The following is a 22,436-nucleotide window of genomic DNA, read 5'->3' as shown; positions in this document are numbered from 1 at the left end:
TCAGCAAATGATGCTACAAATATCCAAATGGCCAGGGAAAAAAGGTTCCTCACTCGTGTAAAGTAGACCCTACTCATTTTGCAGGAAGCCAACAGAAGTTCTGTTCTCTTCTTCCAGTGGAGTCATAGTGCAAGTAGGAAGGATATAAGAAGGGGAAAGAGGCAATAAAATTCTTTTTCAACCGAAAATCAAACAACCAATTAATAGTTAGAACAAAGGAAAAGATGGTTAAGGAAAAGTCTGTTTATCTTCTCTAAGTGATCAATAGAATGTAAGCTCTTTTTTTTTCTTTTTAGATTTTTGCAAGGCAATGGGGTTAAGTGGCTTGCCCAAGACCACACAGCTAGGTAATTATTAAGTGTCTGAGGTCAAATTTGAACTCAGGACTCCTGACTCCAGGGCTGATGCTTTATCCACTATGCCACCTAGCCGCCCCAAATGTGAGTTCTTTGAGGAAAGAGAGTACTGCATTTGAGATATTTGCCTAAGAACCCATTTTCTTTGACTGAATTCAGCTTTTTCTTTTTTTTGGGGGGGGTTTAGGTTTTTGCAAGGCAAAGGGGGTTAAGTGGCTTGCCCAAGGCCACACAGCTAGGTAATTATTAAGTGTCTGAGACCGGATTTGAACCCAGGTACTCCTGACTCCAGGGCCGGTGCTTTATCCACTACGCCACCTAGCCTCCCCTCAGCTTTTTCTTATATGCTACCCTGCAGAATAATTAAGTGTATCAGGGTCAGTCTAATGCTATTTATATTAGGGGAAAAATAGTATGAAAAATGAATAGCACATATGAGGCACTGGGTGGTGCAGTGCATTTGGGCAAATGAGGTAACCCCTCTCAACTTCTGCTTCCTCAACTATAAAACAGTGATGACACTAGGAATTTCCTCATGAAGTTATTGTGAGAAGCAAATGAGACAGAATACATACAAATGCTCTGCATTCATTATAGCCACCATATAAGTAGGAATGCTTTAATATGACCTTGGAATGAAAGGAAAACCTGTCAAGTTAGTCCACTGTTATGGGCACTTTTGGAAATGTATTAAAAATAGTAATAAACTAAAATTGAATAGGAGGAAAGGATCTAGCTAAATTGATGTGGGAAACTGCATAGTGCTTATTACAATCTTTAATTGCTCATTCTGCAAATGCTATCTCAGTGATATGGTTCTAGTGATACCTCATAGTTAAGAACTACAAATTAGCATGATCTCACAAAAATCTTAATCACAGATGACTTGCAGAGCAATGGAAAGATGGGGGAAAGGGGTATATGAAGAAGCAGAAATGCTGTAATAAATGATTTTTAAGAAGTAGGATCAAATTTCTTATTGAAGGTTTTGAGTTTTACAAAATGGGGTTATTTTTGGAGGAAGAAAAAAGGCAAAGTGTTCAACCTGATCACTGAAGTGGCAACTTATGATTCTAAAAGAACAAGTTCATATCCTCAGTTGTTTGGGGAGATCTTCTACAAAGGATTATCTGAAGATGAATGAGAACTAGGTAGAAGGTTCTGAGTTCACTGGTGAAAGGAAAATCCACAATGATGAAGCCAAGGATTTGTTAGAAAATAATTTTTAAAAGTTTCATTGGAGAAGTGTTATGAGGGATCTGGGGTGGAAGGTCATTAGCAATTAGAAAAATTCAGGAGAGATTTCTAAGAAGAGGTCACATTTGTGTTGGGCAGAGGGAGGATATTATGGGCAATAGGGACATGCAGAGACAGAGACCAGAAAGTATGGTGTGTGTACAGGGAGTGGTGAGTAGTCCATTTTGACTGTAGGAAGACTATACATAGATGGTAGTAGTATGAGATATGACTGGAAAAGCAAGACAATGTAAGACTGGGAAGAGCTATGAATTTTGAGTTATCATCACTAACAATAGCAACACATTTCTAAAGTGCCTTAAGGCAGAGCTATCCAACATGTTGCCTATCTGTAGGTGGCCTGTAATATTTTTGAGTATAAACTGAGTCAGATTAAAATGTAATTGAGAAATGTTAAGTAAAATAAATAAAAATATAATAAAAAGTAGATAATGTCAATATGTGCTTTTCTAAGTCATCATGTAGACCACACGAGTTGGTAGTACAAATATTACTAAGCACATATTATAGATTAGGGAATGGAGGTCCTGAAATAGCAAAATGCCTTTTCAAAGTTTATAGATTCTATGCTCTATACTCGTTTTTGTCTTTGTTTTGTTCGTTTCATTTTAATGAAATTATTTATTTATTTTTCCAACTACATGTAAAGATAGTTTTCAGCAATTATGTTTTATAAAAGTTGTGAGTTCTACTTTCTTTTCACTCCCTCTTCTCTTGACAAAAAGCAATCTAATATAGGTTATACATGTATTCCTTTGTTAAATAAATTTCCATATTAATCATGTTGTGAAGGAAGAATAAGAACAAAAAGGAAAAAAAACATGAAAGGGGAAAAAAAACATAAAACATAAAACAAATTAAAAAAAATTGAAAATAGTAAGCTTTGTCTGCATCCAGATGCCATAGATCCTTCTCTGGATGTGGATGGTATTTTCCATCACAAGTCCTTTAGAAATGTTTTTGATTATTGTACTGTTGAGAAGAGCAAGTCCATAATAATTGATCATCACTTCATGCTGTTATTATTGTAATATTCAATGTTCTTCTGGTTCTTCTCCCTTCACTTAGCACCAGTTTATGCAAATCTTTATAGACTGTTCTGAAGTTCACAAGTCCTATACTCTTTCACCTAATCCAATTTTGCCTCACTAAGACAGTAAATTTGATTCAGGAAACAAGACGTTGCTGCTTCAATTTTGTAGCAGAGGTTAGGTGATATAGTCATATCTCTATATAAGGATTAGTCCTATGTTTCTAACTCACAATTAATTATAGATTCAGTGGTATCATATTTCACTTTTCATAGGTATATGTATCTTGTCTCAAGAGAATGGAACTTTCTTCAAAAGCAGAAGAAAAGGTCTAAAGTGGGTTTCATTTTTGACTTGTCTATTGCTATATATACATATACTTTATATATGTATACTTTCCCATCTTGTCCTGTTCTTTCCTTCGCCATGAATTTTGGCAGGTCCTACTTTACACCTGGAAGGCAGTTTCTTCCAATTCAACCATTTATATAAAAGCAGTTTCCTCCATGAACCCTCTTCTGATGTCCCCTAATGGAAAGGAATCTCTCCCTCCTATTTCTAATACCACAAAACTATCAAATTTAAGGAAGGCTCACATAAAAAAAATATAATTGGGAAATATTTGACAAAATAAGAAAATATATAATACAGCATAGATAGTGTTAATTTGTGGTAGTCTGAGTCAATATGTAGTCTGCAAGGCTGGATTTTTTTTTCTATTTTACTTTGATAGAACCGTTTTATAGTACTTATGAGAAGAGCTCTTAACTTGGGACCCTCTGACCTCTAAAGAAATTAAAAATAAATTTTCAGACTATCTGTGACCTTGGATGGTTAAAAAAAGTCTTTATTTCACTATCATTGGTTTCCTTTGCAATGCTATTTTTTTATGCATTTAAAAACATTGTGAGATGGGATCTAGGGGCTTTTCCAAAAGAGTCTGAGATGTTCATGAAAAGTTAAGAATCCCCGACTCAGATCTTCTCCTTTGACCTAATTACAACATTCTATTTAGAATGACGAATGACATATATGCCAGTATATTTGAAACGTTTTAAAGGTTTTTGTAAGTGTTGAGCAGGAGAACTTTTTAATGGTGTTTTAATAAAAAAATGTATTAAATTTTAATCATGTTTTAGTCATAATTTAAACAATTTTTAAAAAATCTTTATATCTGTGAAATTTACATAGTAGTTCTTGTGCAGTATTGAGAGGTTAAAAAAAGCACTAGATTCAAAATCAGGGGCCTTGCCTTTGAACCCCAACATGCTACTTGGTTTTGTGAACTTAGGTTATTCAAAAAAAAAAACAATTCAGAAAGAGAAAGTTAGGCTTGACCTAAGTGTGAAACTTTAAAAGGATACCATTTCCTTCCTCATCCTCCCTCCATTACAACTTAGCTCTTAGCATGAGATGGAAAAAACCAGAAAATAACAACATTCTCCTACTTGCCTAATGATTTGTCCAATGTAGATGTGGTTTCCTCTAGTTTGTCCTGAACTTTAGCTCTGAATAGCCTTCAACAGGTTTCTAGTTCTCCTTCCTAGGAGTGGCACATTTCATAAAACAAACAAATGAAAAAACTTCACCAAACCTTTCCACAGAAAAGTTTTTGGTAGAGATCATGTTGAAGTTCGCATCTACCCGACTGACAAATCCACTAAAGATTTTATTGCACTTTAGAATTCCATTCACCCTATCAGTGAGGTGTTTGTGAGGTCTGAACAAGGGAGTCATCTAAAGACACTATGAATACAAAATACCCTTTGCCTTCCTTGTTATCAAGTCTTAGACAAAGAATAGACTTCTGCAGCAAAGTATATAAACAACAGCAACAAGAATAGCAAAACCTGGAGAGGAAGATGTCCAGAATGGTTGTAAAATATTAAAGAGGTGAAGGAAGTTTCCAAAGCCACAGGCATCATCTACAGTCGGTGGGGGGCGGGGAGTAAGGGAGGCAAATAGATTGAGGATTTGGAAACCAAGTCAAAAGACCATTGCAAACAGCTTCTTACTAATGTGGGAGTTATTCTTTAGTCACATAGTCATTTCAACTTAGTTCAATGGCTAGAATTAATTCAAAGTTAAAAGAACAAAAATTTCAAAATATTGTATACTTTTAAAAGTTCATCTTGATCTACTTGAGCAAATAATTGCTGACTTAAAAAGAGGAATTGATAAGAAATGGCATAGGCAGAGAATATAATAATTTTATACAGAAGTTTAACTGACACAAATTATTTAACTCCATTAAGGAGATTTGTTGTTAAGTTTCAATCATGTCCAACTCTTTGTGACCCCATTTGGAATTTTCTCAGCAAAGATACTGGAGTGATTTGCTATTTCCTTCTCCTCCTCATTTTACAGAGTAAACTGAGGGAAATGGGCTTAAGTGACTTGCTCACAGTCACAAAGCTAATAAGTGTCTGAGGTTGGACTTAAACTCAGAAAGATGTCTTCTTGACTCCAGACTCCGCACTCTCAGTCACCTAGCTGCTCAAGGAGATTAAAGAGCTTAAAATGATTTGTAGTCAGCAAATACTTTACTTACCAAGCAGAGACATATGGAGACCAAAGGCAATACCAATTTAAAATACAAACAGATTGTTGATATCTTACAAAAGAAGATGAAAAAAAAAAAAGATTATGAGTAGCATCAGCTCATAAAAGTGAGAAAAGCCATAGTGGGTAAAAGAGGTTTAAAGAAAGAATGTTAAGGCACCCAACCAAAGTCATCCAAAGACATTAACAGATGAAAATATTTTCATAACTACTATTTTTTTTTATTAAGGAATTTGGACTCTAACATCACAGGTCCAGATGTTCTTATAAAGGAAATAGAAATGGCTCTACAGAAAACCAAAATGAAGAAAACATCTGGATTACTCCAAGCATAGAGAGGAGCTCTGTGCTCAAGGAGACACATTTATGATGAAATTGAGGGATTGATTCACGAGGTTCCTGAAGAAAGGGAAGATATCAAGTACATAGAAAAAAAAACTTGGGTCTTATAAATGCTGAAAAATGGTGAATGAGTGAATGTCAATTTTTACTGACCTGAATACCTCCTCCAGCTATATAAAATTTTTATGAAAATCATACAGCATTCCACAGTAAATTTTATCCTTACCCTCACAGAGTTGGCTTGAAAGATATAGTCAATATAAAATTCCATTGTTATTTTTGTTAGTTGATTTTTTTCAACTAACACTTAATTTAGTTGAACCAAAGTCATTTTCAGAGTTCTTTTTGAAAGTCTCCCATACAACACATTAAAATTATTCAATATTCTTTGAAAAATATAACACTGATAACCTTGCTTCAATCATCCTTTGATCATAAATATTGGCCAAGGCATAAATCAAGGGGACATATATTCCCCAAATGTGTTTGCTACTGTGATGGCAGTGAAAGACTGTCAGTCTAAAATGAGGAGGAATTGCCTATATATGGTGAAATCCTCCAGATGCTTCCATTTGTAGATTATATTATATTGTGTTCTTTGCTTTAAGCCCAGGAATGACTTTGGCTTAATCATCTAAAAAGAGAAAAAAAGGAAACAAAAGAAGTGGACGAAGAATGTCTGTTGTTGATATTGTGATTTGTTGTTAGACCAACTAAGGTGAATCTATATATAGTATACAGCTATCAGAATGTGTAGCTTGGATTGGAGTATATAAATTGAGAAATTAGATGTAAAATTAAAAAGGAGAATGGGCTGGTCTCCCTTTGAGATATCCAAAGATCCTTTAATATGCTGAAACTTTGAGATCTTCTCACCTAGAAAATCACTCTGCCATATCAGCCCTCTTTTCCCATGTATGATTTCCTTTTTGGAGGAATAGATCCAGGTCAGCCAGGCTTCATTTTCTTCCTAATTTTGCTGTCTATCCTCTGGAACTGAAAACCATGTCTCTGCCTGTCAGTTTTTGCCTCCTTTTTATGTATTGTCACCACCACCCCTCCCCCCCTTTAGAATGTAAACTTCTGGGTCAGGACAGTCTTTTTGATTGCATTTGTATTTCCAGTACTTATCACATTGCCTTATTAGACATAAGTGCTTAATGAGTGTTTGCTTATCAAACTTCTCCCCCTCCCCTAAAGAGTCCATCTTTGTAAAACCAATATTCTATTTTATTGTTATATGATTATAAATCATGAAAGCATGTGAAGAAATAGAAAGGGAGATCTATCAGAAGGCAATGGAGAGGGACAGATTGGATATGAGTAGACAACAACATTACAAATTATAAACTCAATTAGAACTCTTCCAGCAGAAGCTAGATGACTATTTAATGGATAGGCTATTGTAGGAATTTCACGCATTGAATTAAAAGACTCCTAAGATAACTTTTCTTTGAAAATCTTGTGATTCAGTGGTTCTAGAAGGTCACATAATCAGTATGAGACAGAATTCAATAAACACTTAATAAACAACATATGAAAAGTACTGTGCTAGGTAATTGGGCACAAAGATAAAAAATGTCACAGACAAAATTAAATTGCAAGCAGAACATTATTTTCCATTGGGCCTGGAGGAAAATGAGGTTAGAACATATTAAGACCCGGATTCAGCAAAACACTTAATCGAAGTCTATGGACCAAGTTTGATATAAAAATGTTGACTATTAATTCATTCAAACTCATTTATGACACATTTATTAAGGGCTTACTGTTTGCATTATATTATGCTTGGCAACAGTGATACAAATAAAACAAATGGCAAAGGAACCATCAAGGAATCTAAAATCTGCTGAGGTGGGTACACAGATTAGTGTGAAACAAGGTAGATTGTAATAAGGTTAAAGGAGAGATATAAACAAAGAGTGAATCAGGAAAGACGCCTTGGAAGGAGGTGATACAAGCTTATTCTTGAAAGAAGAGGACTTTGGCAACAATGAGAAAGAATATGTTCTAGGCATGATGAACATAATATAAAAACATACAGAGGGTTTGGGGAGTTATAATGATTAGAAAATAGAGTGAATAAAAAAAGGAGAGAAAATGGGTTGGAAAGAGATTGTAGCTCTGTGCAAAATCTTAAAATATAAGAGAGAGGGGTTATTTTATTTTGTCTTATTTTTTTTTATCACAGAGATAAGAAATATCCACTCAAGTTTTCTGATCAATATTTCAGCAGCTATGAAGCAGGCCAAAGTAATTTAAGTTGGGGATGCTTGGACTTCACAATTATTTAGCCTTTCACTAAGGTTTGCAAATAATTTAGTTACTAAATAGCAATAAATGAAGAAAAGAGTGTGACCCCTCTTCATGTGGCAATCATATCTGCTGCTATTATCCTAAACCTTAAAAGCAACAACAAAATAAACCATTCACTATTTGCTGGTCTACTGACTGCCTTTTAATAAATTCCAATCCAGTAGCATATGGTAGCCTCCTCTCTTCTTCTTCCTCTCCCCATTTTTCTCCTCATTCTCTTCCTTTAAAAGCAACAACAAAATAAACCATTCACTATTTGCTGGTCTACTGACTGCCTTTTAATAAATTCCAATCCTGTAGCATATGGTAGCCTCCTCTCTTCTTTCTCTCCCCATTTTTCTCTTCATTCTCTTCCCTCCCCATTCTTTTTCCTTTTCCCTCTCCCTTCTCACCTTTCTCCCTTCAATTCATTCTTTCTCCCTTACTTTCCTTTCTTTTCCCCTTCTCTTTCCACTTTTTTTCTCTCTCACTTTCATATTAGATAGTAAGTATGGACAGTATGATGGATAATATTGCTCATAACAGTCAATTAACAGATAATTGTAGAAAACGTGTGTTTTAAAGCCAACAGGAACTTGCTGTCAAATGTGTTGTACTTCCACAGAAGCTTTCCCAAGTATTATAAAGCATAGACCTAAGGTAATAATTGCAGACCATAACCATATTCAAGTACTTGGAATACATTACTTCATTTGACAGTGCTAAGGGTACAAATAAAGTCACCAAGAAACTGATTTTATAAAACAACATCATCACTTCTCTAGTCTTTTGTACCTTAAAACATGCAGAAATTTATAGTATAACCCATTACATGAAACTCCCCAGGGATACCCATAATTCAAAGGAGTATAGATATCTTTGTTTCCTTATTTCTCTTTTCTCTTTCTTTCTTTCTTTGTATATATTCATGCATATATGCAAATTATGTATGTAAATATGCTTTATTAATGATTTTGAGAGATAAAGACAAAGATATCAGCTTTATTACATTAGAAGATGGTACAAATCTGGAAGAGAAAAGAAACATACTGGATGACCAAGACAGGATTTGAAGATTTTATTAGGCTACCTAACTCAGATTTGTGAAATTCTCAAGGTCATATGAGAAATCTTATGTTGAGCATGGAAAAAAATCAAGTTAAAATATAAGCTGGAAACATGGTTTGATATCAGTTCAACTGGTAAAAAAAAAGATCTTGGCACTTTGTGGACTATGGGCTGAATATGACTTAAAAGTATGATACAAAAGTAAAAAAAGAAAACTAATTTATCATAGGACTTCATTAATCAAGGTATCATATCCAGGACTAGAAGTGGAATAGTGTCTGTACTCCATCTTGTGAGACAACATCTGGTTTGCTTTATTCAGTTCTTCCCTCAAGGAAGATGTAGGAGAGGTCAAAAAGCTAAGCCTTGTGTACACACAAGCCAATGAAGAGCAACAAAAAACAATATAATTTAGTGCTAAATTAATAAGAATTTGCATTTCTATAGCATTTCACAACTTACGAAGACTGTTCCTAACAAGAATCCTATAAGGTAAGTAGTAAAATTCAAATATAAATTTTATAGATGAAACTAAAACTTAGAGAGATTTTGGTCAATAAGATAAAAAAGTCATTTGTTAAGTATCTTTTGTGTGCAAGGGTATATTGTGAGGCAGCTCAATGCTGCAGTGGGTAGAGTGACTGCACTGAAGTCAGTAGGCCCTGAGTTCAAACTGACCTCAGTCACTTACTAGCTGTGTGACCTTGGGCAAGTCACTTAACCCTGATTGCCTGACATCAAGGGCCATCTTCAGTCATCCTGATTCATATCTGGCCACTGGACCCAGATGACTCTGGAGGGGAAAATGAGGTTGGTGATAGCATAGAAACCCTTCATTCAAATTCAGTTTATGTGCATGTCATGACCTCACCTCCCTGAGGACATAGTCTACTTTGAGAATGAAGGAACAACATCACAATCATCATCATCATCATCATCAATGTGTGCAAGGCATTGAAGAAGAGAAATAGTCCCATGATTTACCCATAGTTATAATAATTTTTCATAACCAAGAATTGTCTTCTGACTCCATTTCCAGTGCTCTATTCACTATCTGAGTTGTATAGACCAGAAGTGTCCAATTCAAGGTCCAGTATGGCCTAAACTAGATGAGAATATAATTTGGAAGTGTTAAATAAATTAAAAATGCAAAATATATAATGCTACTTTGTGATTTTCTAAGTCAATTTGAAGCCCAAAGGGGTCTGTCTCTATTTGAATTTGACACTTCTGGTATATATCCAAATGTATATATATGTATATATACATATATATATGTATATATATGTATATATACATATATATGTATATATATACATTATATGCATGTATATATGTGTATATCTATGTTTGATTGTTCTGAGCAGTCCCAGTTGGACATGCTATAACTTTAACATAATGATGCCCTTTTGGTCCCCTTTTGGTACAGAATATTGGGTCTGCAGGAATTCAGAGGGAGCATACAGTGTTGGACAAGAGTAGTGTTCTATTCTTCCTAGAAGAGGCAGCAATTGAATTTGGCATTGAATGATTAAGTAGTATTTGAGAAAGTTCATGTTGACATGGAAATGGATCATATATATGGGGGATAAGCATAAAGAAAGGAAGTGATCAGGCTGGAGGGGAAAGCTTCAGTAGAGAAGAAAGGTTTCATAGAAACCAGATGGTAAAGACCCTTGAATGCCAGACTGAAGGACTTGAGGACAACAAGTATATGTAAGTAGTAGCTAAGCAGGGGAAAAATCTGATGAATGAAATTTATGAGATTTGAGGATAAATTAACCTGATGATTGCTTTTTTTGTAAAATCTAGATAACAACTCCTTCCCTTTCCACCCCTGCCCCAGTTACCCTTTTAACATATGAGTTCGTTTAAGTTTGCCCATTCAGTCATATTAACCAGGTTATCCCTTTATTTATTCACATTAATCAGGTTATACCTTATTTATTCATTTTTAATTTTTCCTGATTAATCATTCTCTACAGTCTCTTCTTCCCTAAACCCTCCTTCAGCATACCAGATGCCCAGAACTCTAAGCTCCAGGCTGTGCCCTGCTATTGCCCTCTCCTCTGGGAAGAGTACAGTGGCCCAGACTAGCTTGCCCTAGAGATGAGTAAGAATCTTTCTGTTAGTTGCTGCTGGTGCAATCTGACCCATTCACATGACTGAGCCCCAAGATTCCTTATCTCCTCTAACAATGTCCCCACTGCAACAAACTTCAGAGAAATGGATGTTATGTACAAGAATGACAGCAAGCATGAGAAATAACAGCAAAGCCACTGGTCAAATCAGACAATCTCAAAGAATTCAAATCAACAAGAAAAAGTCCTTTTTAATTATTGCGAACCTGATTCTGCTATCAACCTACTATATGACCTTGGGTGATTAATTTTATTTTGGGGGGGGAGGCTTTGGTTTCCTCGTCTATAAAATATGAGACTTGGAATGAAATCTCTAGGGTTCAATTCGGAGAGGCAGATGACAAAATGAAAAGGAATTTGGCTTGAGAACTGGAAAGACATGGAATCAAATCTTGCCCTTGCCACACAAGGGATTGTGATACAACACTCTGAAGGTCTCAAGAACTTTGGAATTGATTGTGCAGCATGTTAGACATTAGCATAGGACTGTCCAGCATGGTGTTCCCTCATCAGAAAGGCTGCTATGTAATTTGAACAAGGAAGAATGGAAGCAGCTCAAAGGAAACTTGAGATATGTAAGTTTAGGGTAACTCCAGGTGTTAACATGGATTATTTGTCCCCAACCTATGGTAGAGCATTCTGGGATTGTATTGGTCTGATTAGACACAGTTGGACACACTGTAACTTATCTCTAACATAATGAAGGATTAGAACCAACCAACTGACATATACACATATCAGATCAACCATAATATGTGATACATATAATTGTAAGTATGCATAGGCATGTATATGAACACACATGACCAAAACATGCAATAGATGCAATTATGTATGGGCATAAAAAGTGTGTGTGGATATACATGTTTGAGCAAGGGTTCATTATACATTAATCATTTATATTATCTCTCTATCATCTCTGTCTTTTAGACATTCCCCTCCCTATAATCAACAAAATGTGCATATCATGCCATCATTCATTTTATGTCATAGTCCTCTTTAATTATAAAAGGAAACAATATACATGTATTAGACAGAAAGCACGCTGAAAGGAGAAGGTATTAATAATTATATTCAGGATCCAATAACTTGATCCAGTATCGAATACTAGAAGAATCTGGCACCAGATTAGAACCTTGTACTTTGTGTTTTCCATTTTGTTTACATTTTCACTCTCCCATTAGAATCTAAACTACAAAGAGTTTAATTACTGCTTTCTGATCTGCCACTCTTGTGTAGGGCAGTGGAAGGATTGAAGATATGGGATCCAAGAATAAGAGTTTGAGCTTGATTCTGGGTGAATTACTGTACTTCACATGGCCTCAATCAAAATGAAGGGTGGAGTTGGATGATCTTTAAGAACTCTTCCTTTAAATCCCTGCTGAGGAAATACAAGTTGAGATTAATATTGTATGATGTGGTGTCCATTAAGATATTTCTTTCAGTTGTGTGGATATTAGCTGGGACTTCAGAGTCATGGAGATTGTCAGTGATTTCCCTCTGAGTCTGAGCCTTTAGTAGATGAAAGAATTGGCAGACTCTTAACATGACCTTGAGTAAGTGATTGTCCTTCTCTAGGTTTGGGGTCACACAGCTAGTAAGTATCTAAGCTAGTAAGTATCTAAGGCTGCATTTGAACTCCTGTCCTCTTGACTCCAAGGCCAGTGTTCTATCCACTGCACCATCCAAAGTCCCTTCCAGCTCAAAAATTTTATGTTCATTGTTCTAAGACCCCTCTAAGTTCTGAATTTCAATGTTTTGTTTTGGTTTTTGAATGGAAATGTGATTTTATTGGAATAGGATATTTCTGGTGAAAACTTTCCTCTAGCAGCACAGATCAAAATGTGTTCTGCAAATGAATAAGGTGCTTGAGGCATCAAGAGGTTATGCGTCTTGTCCAGCATCCCACATGTGTCAGAGGCAGGTCTGGGTCTCAGGTCTTCCCCACTGTCCAGACAGCTCTGTCACTGTGGGCTCTCCTGCCTACTGCCGCTTGAACATTCCATAGTCATCTAACTCTTTCTCCCCCTGCCTCTTTTAACTTTAAGATTCCATGAGGTTTTGAAGGACTATTTCTCCAGACCCCTCATTTCTTCACTCCAGAAGTTCCTTTCCCCATTGTTCCCTAGCAGAGGAAATCCCTAGAATGTGTCAGGAAAGAAGGTGAAGTGTTTTCCATTTTCTCAGAACTCCCCTGATGGGAAAAAGAACAAGTATGACAACATCTTACACTTGACATTTCAACACTTTATTCCCCATGTCGCTTCATTGGAGGCTATTACAGGCAAGACCTTCACCTTTACTGCTGTACCATCCTCCAGTGTAAAGACCTTTCATCTAAGGAAGACGTGCCTGTGACACAAGATTGCAGAACTTGAGACATTTTACCGATGAACTAACTTGAATCTATTGCGTTTTTCTCCCTTAAAGATGATCTGAGATAGTACAGATTCTAATCAGAGGAGGATAGCTCATATCTATCTATCTATCTATCTATCTATCTATCTATCTATCTATCTATCTATCTATCTCCAGACTTTGCTACTATGTCTCTTAATGAAGATTATGATAATAATACTGGGAGTTTGTATGACCATTATAATAATGGTCTTGTTTGAACCCACAACTGCATGGGCTAGGCAAGACAGTTGGAGAGGAAATGTGATTCATTTGATAGATCAATAGATTTGAATGCAAGTAGATCAGGGTTCAAATTCTACCTTTGACAGATATTAGCTTTACGAATATAGGTAAGTCATTTAATCTCTTAAGCTTTATTTTCCTCATTTCTAAAATAAATACATCTTATATCAACTTCATATCAATCTCTCAGATTAACTTCATAGAACTGGAGTGAGGTCAAAATGGGATAGTATATGTAAAGTACTCTATTAAAGTGCTGTATGAGCAACAGTTATAATTTTTATTTTAAATGTGAAGAAACTGAGGTTCTGAGATGTTTGTGAACTGCCCAAGGTCACTGATTTAATAGCAGAGGCAGGATTAAAATGAGAGGATCACAGAAGCACTGAGATCATTTCATTCTAGCTCATCACCGGGAGTGCCAGTAGAGCAATCTCAAATTATCCATACTTTAGTGGAAGAACTTCAGTGATTGGGATCTTGCCAATTCCTAAGGCATCCCTTTCTACTTTTGGAGAACTCTAAAGAATATGAAGTATGTCTTACATAAAACAAATCAGGTTAGGCCTTACATAGAACACAATGCCTTATTTCAAAATAAGGTTGTTTTACATAAAACAAATCAGCTCTGATAACTAAAGCTGAGAAAAAAAATCTGAAAGTCTAACAAAAATTTTCATTATCTCTCAAGTCTTTTCCAAGCTAAATGTCCCCAAAGTGTGGGGTATGATTTCCAATTACATCACCATTGTTACTCTTCTCCCTTGGACTAATTTGTCAAAGACCTTCCTAAAATATGGTGACCAGAAAGAAATTCTCTAATCTAAACTTAATCTGACCAAGAGAGCACACAGCAACACTATTATATCCCTCACAATGAACACAACAGCTCTCTTAATGCAGTCTATTATTACATTATCTTTTTAGGTTATCATATTACACCATTGACCTATAGTCCTCTAAAAATGCCCTGGCATTTTCCATTGGCTAGCCATGACTTTCCTATTCAATGTTTATACAGTAGATTTCTTGAATCTAAGAGGAGGGTTTCACATGTATCCCTAATCAATATTATCTCAGTAAATCTCAGAACTCTTGATACCTAGGTTAGGGCTTCCTCTATTACTCCAGGATGGAACTTCTAGAAAACACATCCTATGTATTTACACAGAAAAGACTAAAGGCTAGAAATGTTTTATATATGGAATACTAAAGATATTAAAAGTGTGAAATTACTTGATTATTTTATACCACACAGCTAGTAAGTAGATAGTTGTGCCCCTTCTAAATTTCAAAAGCTTCCATTCAAACACATCGCAAGACAATAACTGGTTGGCATAAGTGAGAAGGAGCCGAATCTGTATTAGATAGTATCATATGAATCCACTGGTAGAAATAAGTTGCCCAACTCCAACGAGGGATTTCTCCCCAGAGTTTTTGCAACATGGATAATTTCTTTCATTTCATTCCAAAAAGCATTAAGGTGAAAAAGATAGCCTAAGTTCAGTATAAGCATCCTGGGATGGTGGTCTGTGGGAAAGTTCAAAGATGAGCAAAAATATTCAGCCTAGTTTGTTCTACTTGCCTCTACCACTAAGATGCTGTGTGATCAAATGCAAGACCCTTTACCTCTCTGAGTCTCAGTTTAAAGTGTTATGTAAATGTCATTATGGTTATGATTATCATTTGTAAAATGAAGGTGTTGAACTAAGTGACCCAACTAAACTTCTTCAAGACTCCATGATCTTATCTATAAATGAAGAGATTCGATCAAATTATATCTAAGGTTTCTTTCAGCTCTAAATGCATATGATTTTCAGTAAGGACACATTGGGCACCAGCTTTACCAGTTTTATAATTTGACAGGGTTGTGGTCATCCCAGTATTATGCTTTGGGTGCTTTTCCTGCACTTATCCCAACAGCAAAATATGCCCACCAGTGGGTCACTTGGCTAATTTTATTCCTTCATTTGGCATGCCCAAGTCCCTATCTTAGAAAAAGTATAGAATGTATCTTGTTCAGCATGGAGAGAGGACTGAGAAATTTTTGGTAGAATAGCCACTGACAGGAAGGAACTTAACTCCTTAGCTCATTGAACATGGGAAGCACATGAAGAATAGGGGAAGCAATGGACCTACTAAACTTCAACAGGCATTTTGGCTGGTAGCCCAAGTCATCCACAGAAAGGAAGACTGAGGGTAATTGCAAAGTCATTCTTCACAATGGGGAGTTGAGACATATTGTGCAATACATCAGGATTTAACACAAGCAGAAAACTCAGTTTAGTAAATGGACCATTTGAGAGGGAACCACATTATGTTGTAATTTTAACAAATGGAGGTTCTTCTGACATGGGCTGTGACAAGGATGCATAATTCTTTATCTGTCATGTGGAGGAAATATCAGAGCCGGACTGACTGGGAAGCGTTCCTTTATGAAACAGACGGAGGGAGTGCCATCTTATTCCTTTAGTACTCTCTGAGTTTGGGGAAGCCAGGAACTTTTGAAGGTGCTGTAAGAGAGATTATCAGGACTGGCTCCCAGTGTGAAAAGAAAGGGGACAATCAGACTGAAATCAAGAATGGAGAGACAGTGGTGTGGTATCTACACACACACACACACACACATACACACGTGCGGTGCATGTGTGTTTGTGTGTGTGTGTGCAGTAATACATGTATTAATTAAGCAATCAAAAAACAAATTAAGCAACAGAACACAGAGAAGATGAAGCTGAAAGACAAAACAAAACAAAACAAGGTGGAACAACCTGCTATCCCAGAAAAGATGGAGCATGAAGGTGATGAACATAGTGTGTATGCTGTGGAGGGGGAGGGGAGGCAAGGGGAGGGCCGAGAAGCCTGGAAGAATCCATTGTTAATGTAGCAAAACTGAACTTGAAATAGTCTTAGAAAGATAAAACAGTCAATGCAGTTATGTTCAAGGAAGTGATTTGAACTAGGTCATTGGGGGAAAAACAAAAAACCTCAAAATGAACCTAGAAAAGCACAAGGGAGAGTCATATATATAGTGAATAATGGAGAAAAATCATAGGATTCTAGTTTGAAAATTGGTAGGAGACTCAGAGGCTCTCTTCTTGAACCCTCTCTTTACTCAGGTGAGGAAACTAAAGTCCAGAAAAGGTTTGCATAGTCACATACTTAATAAATGGCAGAGGAAACATTTGAAACCAAATCCTATGAGTCTAAATCCAGGATTTATAACGTTGTATATCATAGGAATGGAGAGAGGGAATGAAAGACAGAATTTAGATTTAGGGCCTAAAAAGTCCCTTGAAGTCATCTACTATAACCCCTCATTTTATGAGCAACACATATTTAGTGAGTTAAAGTTTGCCAAATGTTATATACATATAGTATCTCATTTGAGTCTTACAAATGTCTTTGTGAGATAGGCAATATGGGTGTTATTAAGCCCCCTTTTTCCAAGTGAGGAAAACTGAGACCCAGAAAGATTAGGTGATATAAACTGTAAGTTTCACAGGCAAGAATCAAATGTATTTCTTCCTGTCTCTAACCAGATGTTATGTTTTGCACATAGCTAAAGTAAGGAACCATAGCCATCTGGGTAGCCCAGAAGATTTAGCTCTGAACTTGAAGTCAGAAGGCCTGAATTCAAATCCTATCTCATACTGACAAGCTGTATGACTGTACATATCTCTTAACATTAGCCTTTCCTCAGCTGTAAAACAGAGATAATAATTAGTACCTATCTCATAGGATTACTATGAAGTTCAAATGAGATAGCATAAGAAAAGTGCCTTGTAAACTTTAAAGAGCTATATAAATGCTAGCTTATATCATCATCATCTTCCTCAAGGTAAAGATATACACTTAAGTTCTCACACACATCGGAAGTGGTTGAAACAAGTGTTATGACTACATTCAATTACCAAGTTGTCAAATACATGCCTGGCAAGTAGAGCTGTAAATAGCTAATTTTGTGTTGTAGTCAGCAATACACATGGATGTTCTCTTGTTTCCCCACCCTCATATTATGGTGAGTTTGTAATAGCAGATGTATATTTTATGTATTTTTCTGCTTCCCTCAGTTTTGCATGCCTAAGGCAAGAGCCTCATCTGCTTAGACCTTGTCCTACATCTAGGGGAAAGAGAGATCTATTCTTCAGAGTAGTAGTAACTAATGATGAGTCTATGCGATTAGAAAGAATAGGTGGAAGCAACCTACCATGATCCTCACAAAGGTCAGCAAATCCAGAGAGTAAGAAGGTAGTCTTAGGGAAGATCTGAAGTAGGGTAAAGCACTGCAAAAGTTTATCTTCTATGAGGAGATTTCCACACTAGTTGCCTTTTAATCTGATGTATGCCCTACAATTAAATAGGAACCCCAGTGTCCTTTATTCTGTTCTAATCCCATCTATAATGCCACAAAGGAAGCTCCCAAAAGATTGGTTCCAATGTCCAGATATAAGTGAAAAAGTGTTATGAAGGTCAAAACCAAGAGATATTGTCAAGAGACTCAAATGCCTTCTAATTATTACCCCTAAGCCTGTCATAGCTTGATTGTTTGGGTCCTGTATTTTTGTTCCTGGTTCTGAATTCTTCTGCCTCTTCTCCTTGCTTCTTCCTTATATGAGGAAGAGAAATCCATCAATGTATTGCACAGAAAGGTAGTGAAGCCCAGGACAACACGTATTCTCATCAAACTGACCCAGCTCATTCTGCAGTCCACAAACATAAGAGAATAGTGGGTTCCTCATTTAGAGAAGGGGTATTTCATCTTTTTTGATGTCATAGATCCCTTTGCTGCTCTGGCGAAGCCTAAGAACCCCATCTAAGTGATATTTTTAAATGTATTAGAAAATATGAAGGTTTAAAAAAACTAATTATATGGAAATGTAATTATTAAAAGTTCCAAGGCCATGGACTCTCTTAAAACTGTCCAGAGATGCCCTTTCCTAGGCACAACACAGGACTAGTCATCTTCAATAGGTTGCTACAGAAAGGGGCACTCCTCACAGGAGCTAAACAGAGAATTATGGAATCGCCAAATTTCAGTGAGAAGGGAATGAGTGGCCAATAGAATCTCCTCTACAATATCTTGAACTCTACTTGGAGACTTTCATTAAAGTAACCCATTTCAATTATGGAGAGCTCTAATTTGTAGGATTTTTTCCCTTTTCTCTAGCCAAAATCAACCTCTAGGTAATTCTACACCCATTTCTGTTAGATTGACATTCTAGGGCAAAGAAATTTAATCCCTCTTCCACGTGATAGTTCTTCACATACTTGAAGATAGGTTTCATGTCTTTCTGAAATCTTTGTCTTTGAAGGCTAATCCATGAAGGATGGAGCCCTATTGCCAGTGTCAATGAAGGAACCATGTTAGATATTCTACCTGGAACAAAAAGTCTACCTCTGAAATATACCCCATGATACTACAAATCATCGTAGGGCCAGTCTAAATAACCACCAGCAAAATTCTTGATCATTCTCTTTTTTCTATATTCAATCATATCTGCTAATTCAAAAATGAAGACCAAAGTCACAGGTCTCCTGCCTTTCCCTTCTCCTTGCCAATTCACTTCATATTCTGACAAATCATAGAGGATTAAGGGTGCAGCGGGGCCTAGCTGCCTCATATAACAGTAATAGTAGCAACTAGGATTTAGATATTGCTTTAAAGTTTACATTGCTTTACAAATATCTCATTTTATTCTCAACCCTGGAGAGCACATACTGCAATCATCACCATTTTACCATTGAGAAAACTGAGGCTCAGAGAGGTTACAATGCTTGCTCAGGGTCCTATTACTAGTGCTTTAAGGCACAATTTGAATTCATCTTGTAAGTCCAATACTCTATCTATTATTCCACATCGTTCTGTACTAGCTTAGAATAATAAAAGTACCTGCCTAACAGAGCTAGTGTGAGGATCAATAGATGTGTTCATAAATTACTTTGCAAACAAATGAGCCTTTGCTGCATTGTTATTTCCTTTAGTACAAAGAACATGGGGTTGGAAAAACCTAGATTCAAGTGCAGGTTAATTCTTCTGCTAATTACACTAATTTGGTCAGACTCTACTTTGTACTCTAGCTTCATCATCCATAAAACAGGGTGCTATTTTTAATGTCTGCCCTTGGGGATTTTGCATTATAATTGATTTGTGAGTGTAAAAAAGTATCTGTTATTACTATTATCATGAACATTATTATTATTATTATTATTATTTATTATACTGAGAGCTAGAACTTGACCTGTATTGGTTTCTCAATTGATTTTTGCCAATCAGAATTATGATTCTCTCATTTAAAGGACTCTATAAATTCTCAGAACTGATAGTGTCTGATTCCCAATTTGCTATGGAAATATTCTAGCCTAATGTCTATTTTCTTTTGATCTAGATTTAGAGGGCTGTCAGGGAACCTTGGAATCTCAGAGTTGGCTGGTTCCTTAAAGGTCATCTAGTTCAATCTCTCACATAGTGGCTACATTAGAGTAATTTCATACTCCATTTCACTGTGAGAGCACACACCTTTGTTTGCTCATCCATTCAGATTCACCAAGCTGAACAAAGTATTTCAGACAATAGGCTTTAGACTTTATCCACTCCTCACACACATACACACACTTATACACACACACACATACAGAGAGAGAGAGAGAGAGAGAGAGAGAGAGAGAGAGAGGGAGGCAAGGAGAGAGAAAAAGATAGAGACAGAAAGGTTACATATATAAATACAGAACATAATACAGATATGTCTCAATAGCAACATGGCAAAACATGCATGTTTCCTACCATTCCTACATCCTAAATACCCACACCACAAACTCAAAAACACATTCTTCCACTATAGACACCCCAAGAATACACTACCACAATTGCCTTTATCCTAATATGCATGTCTACAAAATTACCCAGCACATTTATCATATACATACTGTACAAAACAATTCACCAAGCTTTTGCTATGGCATTGTGCTATCCAATGAGAATGCAAGCACAGAAATGAAGTCTTCCTGAAGAGCTTATAGTCTTCATATATAAACATAATATTATATTCTATTGGACTTTTATATAAGATAAGTAAATACAAGGTTTAATTTTAGGAAAGAGAAAGCAATGAGCAGGAAGAATGGGGATTGAGGGAATATTTATCAGAGTGAACTTCATCAACTTGGTAGTAACTAAACTAAATCTTGAAGACAAGGATTCTGAAAAGGTTGATGAGGGAACACATTCCAGACAGAGTTATTTACAGATGTGGGGGATGGAGTGTTGAACATAGGGAAAAATAGTTCTTCTTGGTTGGAATGAAGAGTAAGTAATGAGAATTACTATAGATAAAGGAAAGATGAAGCCAGATTGTAGAGGGTTTAAGTTGTGAGAAGTTTAAACTTAATCACACAGAAAACAAGAAGTCGTTGAAGGTTTGCTGGTCAGTATAGTTAGACCTGTGATTTAGGAAGATAATTCTGTCAAATGCATGATGGGAGTCAACTGGAGAGGATGGAAGCAGGCCCATTAATGGGAGCATTAGGATAAGCAAGAAATGACAGGACATAAAGTAAGGCAATTATCATTCATCCCACAACCCAAAGGTACAGATCATACTTATATGTCTACCAAAAATAAACATTCTGCCTCAAATTCAAACATTGATACTGAAAAATAGGCACATAGGTAATTTATTTAGCCTTTTAAAATAATTTGCAATCAACTTTTGCTATTTTTCAAGTCTTGTAACTAAAGTTGGAAAGTCATTGAAACTGCCATAGGCCTTAGTTCTGCTCATATGAATTTTTTAAAAAAAATATTTAATTTTTTATCATTGCTTTTAAAGAAACTAGATATGATGAACCTAGAGATCAAATTCTTGCTGAAGAAACTTATATGAAAATCTCAACTTTTTCATGGTTTTAGGGTTAGAAGTAGCTGTTAAGGAAGAAAAGTGAGAGAGAAAGAAATAGGGAGGAATGTAGCAAGTCTGAACTTTTCTAGACATTCTTGTTGAGTGACTGACATCATGTGAATTAGTCTGACCTGTTATCAGATATCTTTGAGCTCAACTAGGGAAATACTGGGTATTTTAGGATTCTGAACACCTTGAACAGGGCATTTTACATTCTATGCAGCTCTGTTTTTGAATATTAAACATAAAGGAGGTGGATTATATGATATCTGAGATTTTTTTTCTACCTCTAACATATTACATTCTATTTTCTGTGTCTTTCATGATCTAACATGTAATGTAATACAATTTAAGAGCCTCTATATCTATGACATTCTATATATCAAAATGCTTGGGAGCTAATATTCTATGCCCTTTCTTCTAGGTACCCTTCAAGGTCTATGATCCTTTGAGTTTGCAGAATTGCCAAATAATAAAAAAATCATAATAAATACCACATTTTTAAAAAAAGCAGTCATATGAATTTTCTCCAGTTTGCCCAGCAACTGCCATCCTTGCTGAATATTCCCAGACTGTACATAATTGTGGGTACATTTTCTCTTCCTTGAAATATTCATCTCTAGAGTTTTAGAAGTAAAATTTACTTAAATTGACCTAGAAAGGAAAGGGCTAAAAGCTCAATTTCCTGCTCTAAAGTAGCTCATTTCAGTCCTCTCTCTCTCTCTCTCTCTCTCTCTCTCTCTCTCTCATTCTCTCTTTCCTCTCTCTCTCTCTCTCTCTCTCTCTCTCTCTCTCTCTCTCTCAAAATGGTTTTGAATCCCAAAAGAAAACAAGAATCAAAAA

General features: G+C 36.0%; 1 protein-coding gene across 3 annotated transcripts in view; it reads right to left on the bottom strand.

Moving 5' to 3' along the window:
- Positions 1-22,436, bottom strand: part of SORCS2 (sortilin related VPS10 domain containing receptor 2) — a 1,216,578-nt gene that overhangs the window by 343,069 nt on the left and 851,073 nt on the right. The window lies entirely within an intron of this gene.

Source organism: Macrotis lagotis, chromosome 3 (genome assembly GCF_037893015.1).
Source record: "Macrotis lagotis isolate mMagLag1 chromosome 3, bilby.v1.9.chrom.fasta, whole genome shotgun sequence".
Lineage (NCBI taxonomy): Eukaryota > Metazoa > Chordata > Mammalia > Peramelemorphia > Peramelidae > Macrotis > Macrotis lagotis.
Note: the sequence above shows the minus strand (reverse complement) of the source record. Positions and strands in the feature narration are given on the sequence as shown.